A 9572-nucleotide genomic window follows, 5' to 3' on the forward strand; every position below is an offset into this window, starting at 1 on the left:
GACTTCCCCTCTATATTCAATTAGGAAGTCTCCGTTTTGAAAGGGTCGGCAGCTGAACACTCCTCGACCTAACAAAGATCAGAGGATGGGTCAGGAGAAGTGATGAGGTTAAACAACAATACACATTTGTCATGCTAATGACAAGAATAGTAAGCAAATACTTTTGTCACTCACCTTTGAAGGAATTTATGAACTTCACATCAAATCCATCCTTGTCTTTGCACAAGGATGTAAAATGTGCAGCCTCTTCTCTAGGTTTAATCTTTGCTCTCCGGGGTCTTGCTGATACCATATCCAGCAAAGGGTTAATTTTCACTATTGGTGAGAAAACAGACCCTTTGCTTATCTACGCAAGCCATGCCACTGAAACAGCTCAATATGTGTAACAATGGCTGCTAAGTCAGTGCATTTGGCATCTATAAACAAAATAAACTGTTCAGCTTCATGTTTTCACTGGATGCTTCCCTCACAATCTCAACCACAGTGTTAACGCTGTTATGTATAGGTTATTGTATGGGTTTAAATGTACTTTACACTCAGATGCAGAAACAGATGACTAACTAACAGGCTGCTTCCAGCAGCTAACAGCTTGAAAAGTGCAGACAAATGTAAGACATGGAAAGCTGTGATTATAAGACGACAATAACATAGGTAACAGTCAGCAATCACGCTAAATATCTGAGATATTTCATCAACTTAATCAGAGCATAGTTCACTGTTTACGCAGCAACGGGCTAACAGCTATGTCTGTGAAGCATGCTACTTTTACAATGTTTTACTCACATGGAATTGGAACTTACCAGGATGAATTACTCTCATCAATATTATCTACAAATGCTTGCTCAATAAATGTATGGAAAAAACTGCCTTAAATAACATTATTTTGAATAAAAAACTCAAATGTAGGCCTACTGACTAGATGAATGCTGACACGTGTCCCCAATTAAGCTAGCATTAGCCGTAGCTGCTAACGTTTTAGCCTAAAACGTGTCTCTAATTCCAGTGTTTCCCCTACCATTGTCTTGGAGGGGCGCTGCGCCCCGCCTGAAATTCAAGGTGTTTAAAAAAAAGATTGCAACTAATCTATAGCCTATCTACTGTCACTTTTCACATTGAACATGTGCTCTTTTATTAAATAAACTACATGCTTTCATTTTAAGTTGTGAGTTTAGTGTTTTTGACCCTAAGAAACAATGATGCATTAATCAATAACAATAATCCACAGCTCCTCTCTCTGCTCCAGAGGATTTAAAAAATATATATCCTAATGCCACCCCCCCCCCCCCCCCCCCCCAAAGCAGTAAACCTAGGGGAAACACTGAATTCCATACAGTTTCAACAAGCTTCCAATATAAAAACAGTGAGAAGCCTCGAAACAAGAATGAAAACATAACATATTAGCTGTGTCATTTAAGTTTTTACACCAGTCCTACCTTGAACTTCTCCTCACGTCTGGCGAATGAAATGCGAATATGCCCTGACTGTCACCGCAGTCCGGGGAGTCCCTCCCCCTTGTGAATTTCCACGGACTGCTGATTCCCAAACGTCAAGATATTATTAAGGGCAAATGTATACATTCACGATTGGATGCATGTAAACAAAGATAAAGTTACCTTATTAAAAGTAAATTATAACTTATTGTAACATTTAGCTGAGCTCCATGTAATCCGGATACTCTGCCTATTTTTCGGACATATGATGATGCCTGCTCGGCCCGGGCCCGGACACAGAAATAATTTGCGTGGTTACCCGCTGGGGTATTGCGAACTAAAAAGTTGCCTGGCTGGTGCATGGGCTGGAGCTGCGAACCAAAACGTGAGAGGGTTACGTTGCAGGCTGTGGAAAGATTAACCTGAACTATATAGCGAGTACGGAGAAAACAATACAGTTGCTACATAAGCAGTAGAGCTGAGAACGCAGTGATTATAACACAACCCCACATATTAATGTACATAGCCTATGTAGTAATGTTACGTAACATTAACCAGTACCCGTACATTTTCCACCACATTTTAGCTGACTATCCGTTACTATCATTGACCGTCATAACAGCGGCACAAGCCATTCTTCTGTTGTTGTTTTATACAATAATGACATAATATAGTATTAAACAAAAGCCTGATAATTAAATGTCTAAACTGCAATGAAATGTAGGTAGTATTAGACATAATAATAATAATAATAATAATAATAATAATAATAATAATAATAATAACAATAATAATAATAATAATAATAATAATAATAATAATAATAATAATAATAATAATAATAATAATAATAATAATAATAATAATAATAATAATAATAATAATAATAATAATAATAATAATTACATAATAATAACATAATAATTATTATTATTATTATGTTATTATTATTATTATTATTATTATTATTATTATTATTATTATTATTATTATTATTATTATTATTATTATTATTATTATCATTATTATTATTATTACACACACAGCATTTTTCACAGAAACATGAATTGTCAGGACCATCCGGCAGTCAGCCAATCAGAGCTCCTTCTGTGTGAATATTCATGAGCGGGTGCAATACCCAAAACCAGCTGTATGAGCGCTGTTCTGACACACAGAAAATACACAATTTCTGGGTTTTGTGGATAAAAAGGTCTTTTTTTTTTTTGGGGTATTTAAGCTTTCTACACCTATAGAAACACTTCTACGCTTTTAGAATTTGTATTTATTAGCAGGACACCGACCCTGTCCTGTTAATACAAAATGTCTGGCTAATGTCGGTGTGTATTCATACCAAAAGTCCTCTTAATTAACAAAGGTGCACACACACACACACACACACACACACACACACACACACACACACACACACACACACACACACACACACACACACACACACACACACACACACACACACACACACACACACACACACACACACACACACACACACACACACACACACACACACACACTTGTGCTTATGACCCCCCACACCTTCCAGACAAAACAATTTAATCTAAGTTACGGGAACCTCTCACTTTCTCGCGCTGTATGATACAATGTATCATACCTTCTCACAGGTGCGAGCTCTGTGCCCCTCGAGAAAGAAAAACCTCTCACTTTCTCGCAGTAAATGCCCCTCCATTACTGTTTCTCATGCAGTGATATTTGTGCCTTGCTCACATTTGACTCATTGACACAATGAGTAGGCGACCGATTAGGCGATTTTCTGTCAGAGAGGCTCTGGACAAATGTTTTGAACCAGATGAAGAGGAGATTGAACCAGACATAGAGGACGATGTCTCAGAAATGGAAGACAACAGCGATCCAGACTATGAGCCTGACCAACAGTCAACAGACCAGGGAGAGGCCCCTGAGGGATAGGCCCCTGAGGGAGAGGAGCCCTGAATATTTATTTGTCTCTAAATGTTCATTGAGGAAAACGGTATCAGTGTCCTACTTTATTCATCACAGTGAATGCTGAACTTGATGGGCCCACCGGTGGGTCCGGACCATATACTGTAGTTAGTACACAATGAAACACTGACTTGCTTGTATCAAATCAATACATCCCATACATCATTGGAACGGGAAGAATCTCAGCTAAAACACCAACTAAAGCATTTCCATCTCCAGTAAACACAGCCTACATGGCAAGCATTTTTATAATATACAGTAATGTACAGTAAGCACTATCTTTGAACTTACTGCACAATTATAACATGAAATTCACCCCAGAGGCCTGTACTACGAAGCCGGATTTTCGCTTAGCCGGTTGACTTCAGGGAAAACTCGGGCTTTCCGGTCCTACGACGCTGGTTCTCTTTTTAGCGGGCTAGATCTCCATGGTAACTTATGCTGAGCGGCTAACCTCCTCGGGAGGAGGTTAGGTTGCAGGCTAAGAGATCAACTCAGTGAAAGCACCGCCTGCTGACCAATCAGAGCTCCGTGTGCGGAGTTTAAAGCTATCAAATCATATTACAGGATAGAGGAAATACAGAAAAACTGCCGTTGCAGGAAAGACGGCCGGCAAAAATCAACTGACTGTGTGAACGTGAAAATTAATAGAATATCCCCTCCCATCTTCAGAGCAATCTGACTATTATAACATTAGCGTTAAGAAAGCTTACTTAAATATCTGCCACAACATAAGTAACCGGATCAGAGTAACATTAAGTACAGTCCGCGGCACTGTGAGTGCAGACGTCGATGTGTCCCATTATCATTCATATCATATCACATCATAATGTATCATATATTTCCTTATTTGAGTCAGCTTCTTGAGCCGTATCTGGCCGTGCAACACTCACAGTGTCACATACTGTATGCAGAAGTATTATTTTAAGCAACACATTAAGTTGACGAAACACTCGAGTCAAATGTAATTAAAGTCAGATCCACTCGTGTCTTGGACGTGATATCATAAACCTGTTAATGTACGCATTCAAACGCTTTTTCTTTTACCAGCTGTATTCACCTTGCAGGTGCAGCTATGTGGCTTTTATCCTGGATAAAGTGTTTAAGTCATGGATGTTTAAAGTTTCACTTCTTCATATTTGACTAATATTAAAGTTCACTTTTCATTCAGGAAGTATGACGCTGCGCTGTCAGTACGCTTGTCCATGTTTGAGATTGGTCGAATGCTCCAAATACCACCCCATTCATGTGAACGTGCACCTAACTAGATAGGACACGGCTGGCTTGAGCGATCCACTTGATAACCAGCGTCGTAGCACAGCTTAGCGAGAGCGCGTATGTTTTGGATTGGGCCAACCGGCTAACTCAAACATATCCAGGTTAGGTTGAACCAGCTTCGTAGTACAGGCCTCTGGTGTCATTCTGTCTGTCACCCCTTGATTCTACTTGCTTTGACTGTTCAAATGAGATGTCAACCATCAACATTGGATAAGGGGATCCAGAGATATCACTGTGCAAAACACACCGGTCAAAATAGTATGGGAAGGGGGGGTATGACCTAACCCAAGAGAAGGGTTAAAGGGCCCATGTCATGCTTTTCCGGTTATTACCCGTCCCCTTGTGTGTTATGAAGGTTTTTATGCATGTGAACGGTCTGCAGAGTCAAAAACCCTCAAAGTACACCCTGTAGCGAGTAAAACTCTAACGCAGCGTCCACACGGCGGCGTGCGTTGAAGCTTGCAGGTGGGCGTGTCTGAAACTCGACCGCCCCGGACACAAGGGCACGCGGTTTGATTGGCTAGAGCTTGTTCTGGCATATGATTTGATTGGCTGACGCTCCCGTCGAAGCTTCAAAAGTTGAACATTGCTCAACTTTTGAAGCGAGCAACGCGAGCAAAGTGAAGCGACGCTCCCACAATGCAGTTCGGCAAAGTGTGACGTCACCCCATTCCAGGGCCGGACTGGGACATTAATGGCGCATTTCCACCGCAGGCCTCGCTCGACTTAGTACAGTTTTGTTAGGCCTTGTTAGGCCCAGCTCACTTTAATGCTGCGCTTCCATTACAGTTTAGGAACTGGGGTAGTATCTATAGTAACGCAGTGTAGGCGGAGCCGTGACGTCATCTTCAATGAGCACCCCAGAAAAACAACATCAGCCGTTAGCTGTTAGCACTCAAGCTCACAGCTCCTCATATCTGTTCAGTACAAACCACAGACTGTCTGTGTCATGGCGAGTACAGTAGCTGGTTTATTTATGTCTGTATAGGCCGTTGTTGTGAGTGTGGACGGTCGGAGCATATATTGCGTTAGATTAGCCGATCTCCATTTAGACAACGCGCATTTTAAAAGGTTTTTCGCCTGCCGTCTGTCTGCAGACTTGTCAAAGCATTAATTCATGGTTTTTACTAACCGGTATCAGTATGTTGTTACTTCGGCATCATTTTGAAACGTGTATTACAATTAAATCACGGTCAAATATGTTCATCTTGTTGTAGTTGTAGCCCCCTTGCCAGCGATTCTCTCTCTAGTTTAGCAAACTCAGCCTGACTCAGCCCTGTTTGTTGGCCCCGATAGAACCACGATTTTGTCGGGCCAGAAAAAAGGTGAAAAAGTAGCCCCGGGCCGGAACTAGGCATAGTGGAAACGCAACCAAAAACGGGCCCGGTGTAGGTACCATATGTGTTCGGCCTACCAGATGTGTTCGGGGTCCGTTACGCTTACCAATGACGTCACGCATTGGCTGTACGGTAACCCAAGAGGACATTTTACACGGTCAAATTCCGAATGTATTGAAACTCCAGACTCAACGTAAGAGCTTGAGCCTCTTCGGGGGGTGCTAACATTTAAACATACACTTCATTCTTTACTTTGTCCGTTATTATATGTAGAAGATATTACTTTTTTCTCCGTCATGTTGTTTCCATAGCAACAACTTCAAAATAAAAGCATCTAAATAGATTTGTGTTCTACACACCAAAATACGTTATTTGAACACCCCTCTCGATCGATTTACAAGAAAAATTAGTATGGCCCGCCCTAATACACCAACGCAGTTTTTAAAGATATACATTTTTCAACACAGAATCATTTGCCAAATTACACCATATCCAATCATTTTACGAGTCAGAAAATGCTATCTGTTCATTGCAGTTATTGTTTATTGAATTAGATTACCATGAGCTCAACATAATTATGTAGAGTACAAGTCCACAGCCAAGAAAATGTTATTTGCATATCATTTTATTTATGAATATGGAATTATGGAATTCTAACACTGGAATTTGTTATTATTTACTATAACTTTATTATATTATTCGGGTACAGCCCTACTGTACCAAAATATCCGAATATTCGTTCGTTGGAGTACTATTCGGGTTTCAATTTCGTTATTCAGATATTCGTTTTTGTTTTTTTTCCCCGTTTTTTTTTCAAATTGAATTTATTGAAATCTCCAATATCAACGTAAGAGCTTGTGCCTCTTCGGGGGGTGCTAACACTTAACCATAAACGTTATCGTTTACTTTCTCCGTCTTTATATGTAGATATTACTTTTCTCCGTTAATCTCTGTCACGTTGTTTCCAAAGCAACAACAACTTCCTGTCAACTGCGCTAACTCTCCTTCAAAATAAAAGCATGTCCATAAATAGGACATGCCAAATTACACTTAACACATAGCCTATACAACTGCAATGAATGTAACAAACACAATGCGATATCCTTTTCAATTTCAAAGAACACAAATTGGGTTACATTAACAAATAACTATAAAACAACAATACTGTAGAATAACAAAATGAATGCCGTGAATACACTGAAATACACGTGTTGAAGCGGTTCGCTGCTGATTACTACGATTCCGTACAGCAGGGGTTTTCAAAGTGTGGGAAGGTGAGCCTCCCCTCAGAGAATATAAGAACAGCCGCGCCCCCCCCTCCCAATTATTATTGCTATTATTATTATTATTATTATTGTTGTTGCTATAATGCAGGGGTATTATTATCCAGTGGAATGCCCTTACCTACTGGCCTAGTTAAATCAAAGTGGTTACTTATTTTTGTCTGGGCAGTGTAGTTTTACACACCATCTTATTTGACTTTCTCAGGGCAGAGCCCCACAAAGAAAAAAATATATGTACACACGTAAGGTCATCATCTTAACAGTTTTTAATGCTCGAGTCATCCGTGAGCAGAGCATCAAGTTGGCATGCCTATTACAGCTGAATGCGGCGATTACCATCTTGTTCAGCAAAACGCCTCACAAACGTATTAACATCCAAAGCTTTAGTGCGTTTTGATTCAATGCTGAGCACAGCCAAACTTGACAGTCTCTTCTCTGTCATTGTAGACCGCAAATACCTTATTCCTTCCGTGTACTTGGGTCCGAATGCTTCTCGTTTTCTGCCGCCCGTTCAAATGAAATCGCCGCCAATCACATTTCCTCGCTCGCGCCAGGGTTACAAGGCTCGCGTCTTGTGCTGCATTCACTTGCACTCGGACATCAGGGATTTTCTCTGATAAATGTCCGATGAGCCACAACTTTTATTTCAAAACAAAGCTGCCAACTGGGGTGGCCAGACGCTGTCTCCTCTCTCACTTTAGGTAACTTCACTAAAAATCGATCCATGTTGCCGCTCGCATAAAGTTAGCTGAAGTTAACGAGCTAGATTTCATTGTTTCTCTTTATTTTTTTCTCACGCTGCGCCTCCCCTGAAGCTCTCTGGCGCCCCCCAGGGGAGGCGCGCCTCACACTTTGAAAACCGCTGCCGTACAGCCAATCACAATGGGTGACGTCATTGGTAAGCGACGGACCCCGAACACATATGGTAGGGCGAACACATATGGTACTGACACCGGCACGACACTGCACGCTTAAACCGCACTCCGTGCCATGGTGGAAATGCGCCATAAGTCAGGCCGGGAATCATACACCCAGCCAGGCCACTACCAGTTGTTTTTTTTGGTGCCATTTTGCTGGATTTATTTGTGAATATTTACAGCGTTGCTGCCCATAGTGATAGCCCTATAGTTTATATCTACCCAATAATATATACATATGGACAGGGGTTACTATTTAAAAAAAAAAAAAATGTGCAAATGTATTTGGGAACCTATCCATGGGAACATATTTTAAATGGGGGTGGACCTCAAATCCTCTGGCGGGGTCCGGGGGCATGCCCCCCGGTAAGATTTCTTTTTAATTTTGGAGTTAAATGCATCAATCTGGTGCATTTTGAGACTAGATCTATGGAAACACCCTGATGAAACAGATCTTTAAAAAAAAATTGAAAGTTGTTTATTTATTTATTTTTGGTTTATTTATAGTTGTGAGTGTGTCTGGGCTCCTGAATCAGCCTCTCCTGTCTCCCTCCTCTCCCCCCTGCTCCTCTTTGAGGCAGCAGCAAAGACTAGTTTTAGCTAGTTTTTAGCTAGTTTATCTTACATTTGTTCACCTATTTAACATTTTTTCTTTTTATACATGCATATTTTACTAATCACTCCCCCCTCAAATGGAAATATGTGTTTACATAAATGGTAACCAAACAGTTTGTTAACTATCTAAACCAGGGGTCGGCAACCTTTTTGATATGAAGTGCCATTTAAAAAAAAAAAAATTATCAGCGTGCCAACGATCGAGAATTATCAACGGGGGGGGGGGGGGGGGGGGGTGTGTTGAGGATGTTGAGGAGCTTGACGCTCGTGATCTATCAACAGGAGGGCGGGGGGGCCTCGCTGCGGGGAAGCAGTGTGTGGACCTGTCAGCGCAACTTACATGATACCGAATTTAACAAACACATTTAAATAATTGGTTTAAACGGCATAATAATAAGGACGATCGTCCGTTCTGTGATTCTCCAGAACACACATGTTATGATATTAGGGTCATGCAGAGTGAGATGAGATCGCTGTCCCTTTAAGAGAGAGAGAGAGGGGTGTGGCGTGTGCGTGTGAGTATGTTTCTGGAAGTGAAACGAGGCAGCAGAAAAACAGAGGTCTGTGATGTATTTTGTGAAACAGAAGAACAGCTAAATAAATGCAACGGCCTCTCAAGAAGAGCTCGCCTCTCTCCAGTCATTTAAGCTAAAGTGGGTTATTGAACCTGAAGCTCGTTGCTTCTGCCCTCCTCGACTACGGTCTGGGAGCCGACAGGAAAGTTCAACACAC

This window comes from Trematomus bernacchii, unplaced genomic scaffold, assembly GCF_902827165.1.
Source record: "Trematomus bernacchii unplaced genomic scaffold, fTreBer1.1, whole genome shotgun sequence".
NCBI classification, from domain to species: domain Eukaryota; kingdom Metazoa; phylum Chordata; class Actinopteri; order Perciformes; family Nototheniidae; genus Trematomus; species Trematomus bernacchii.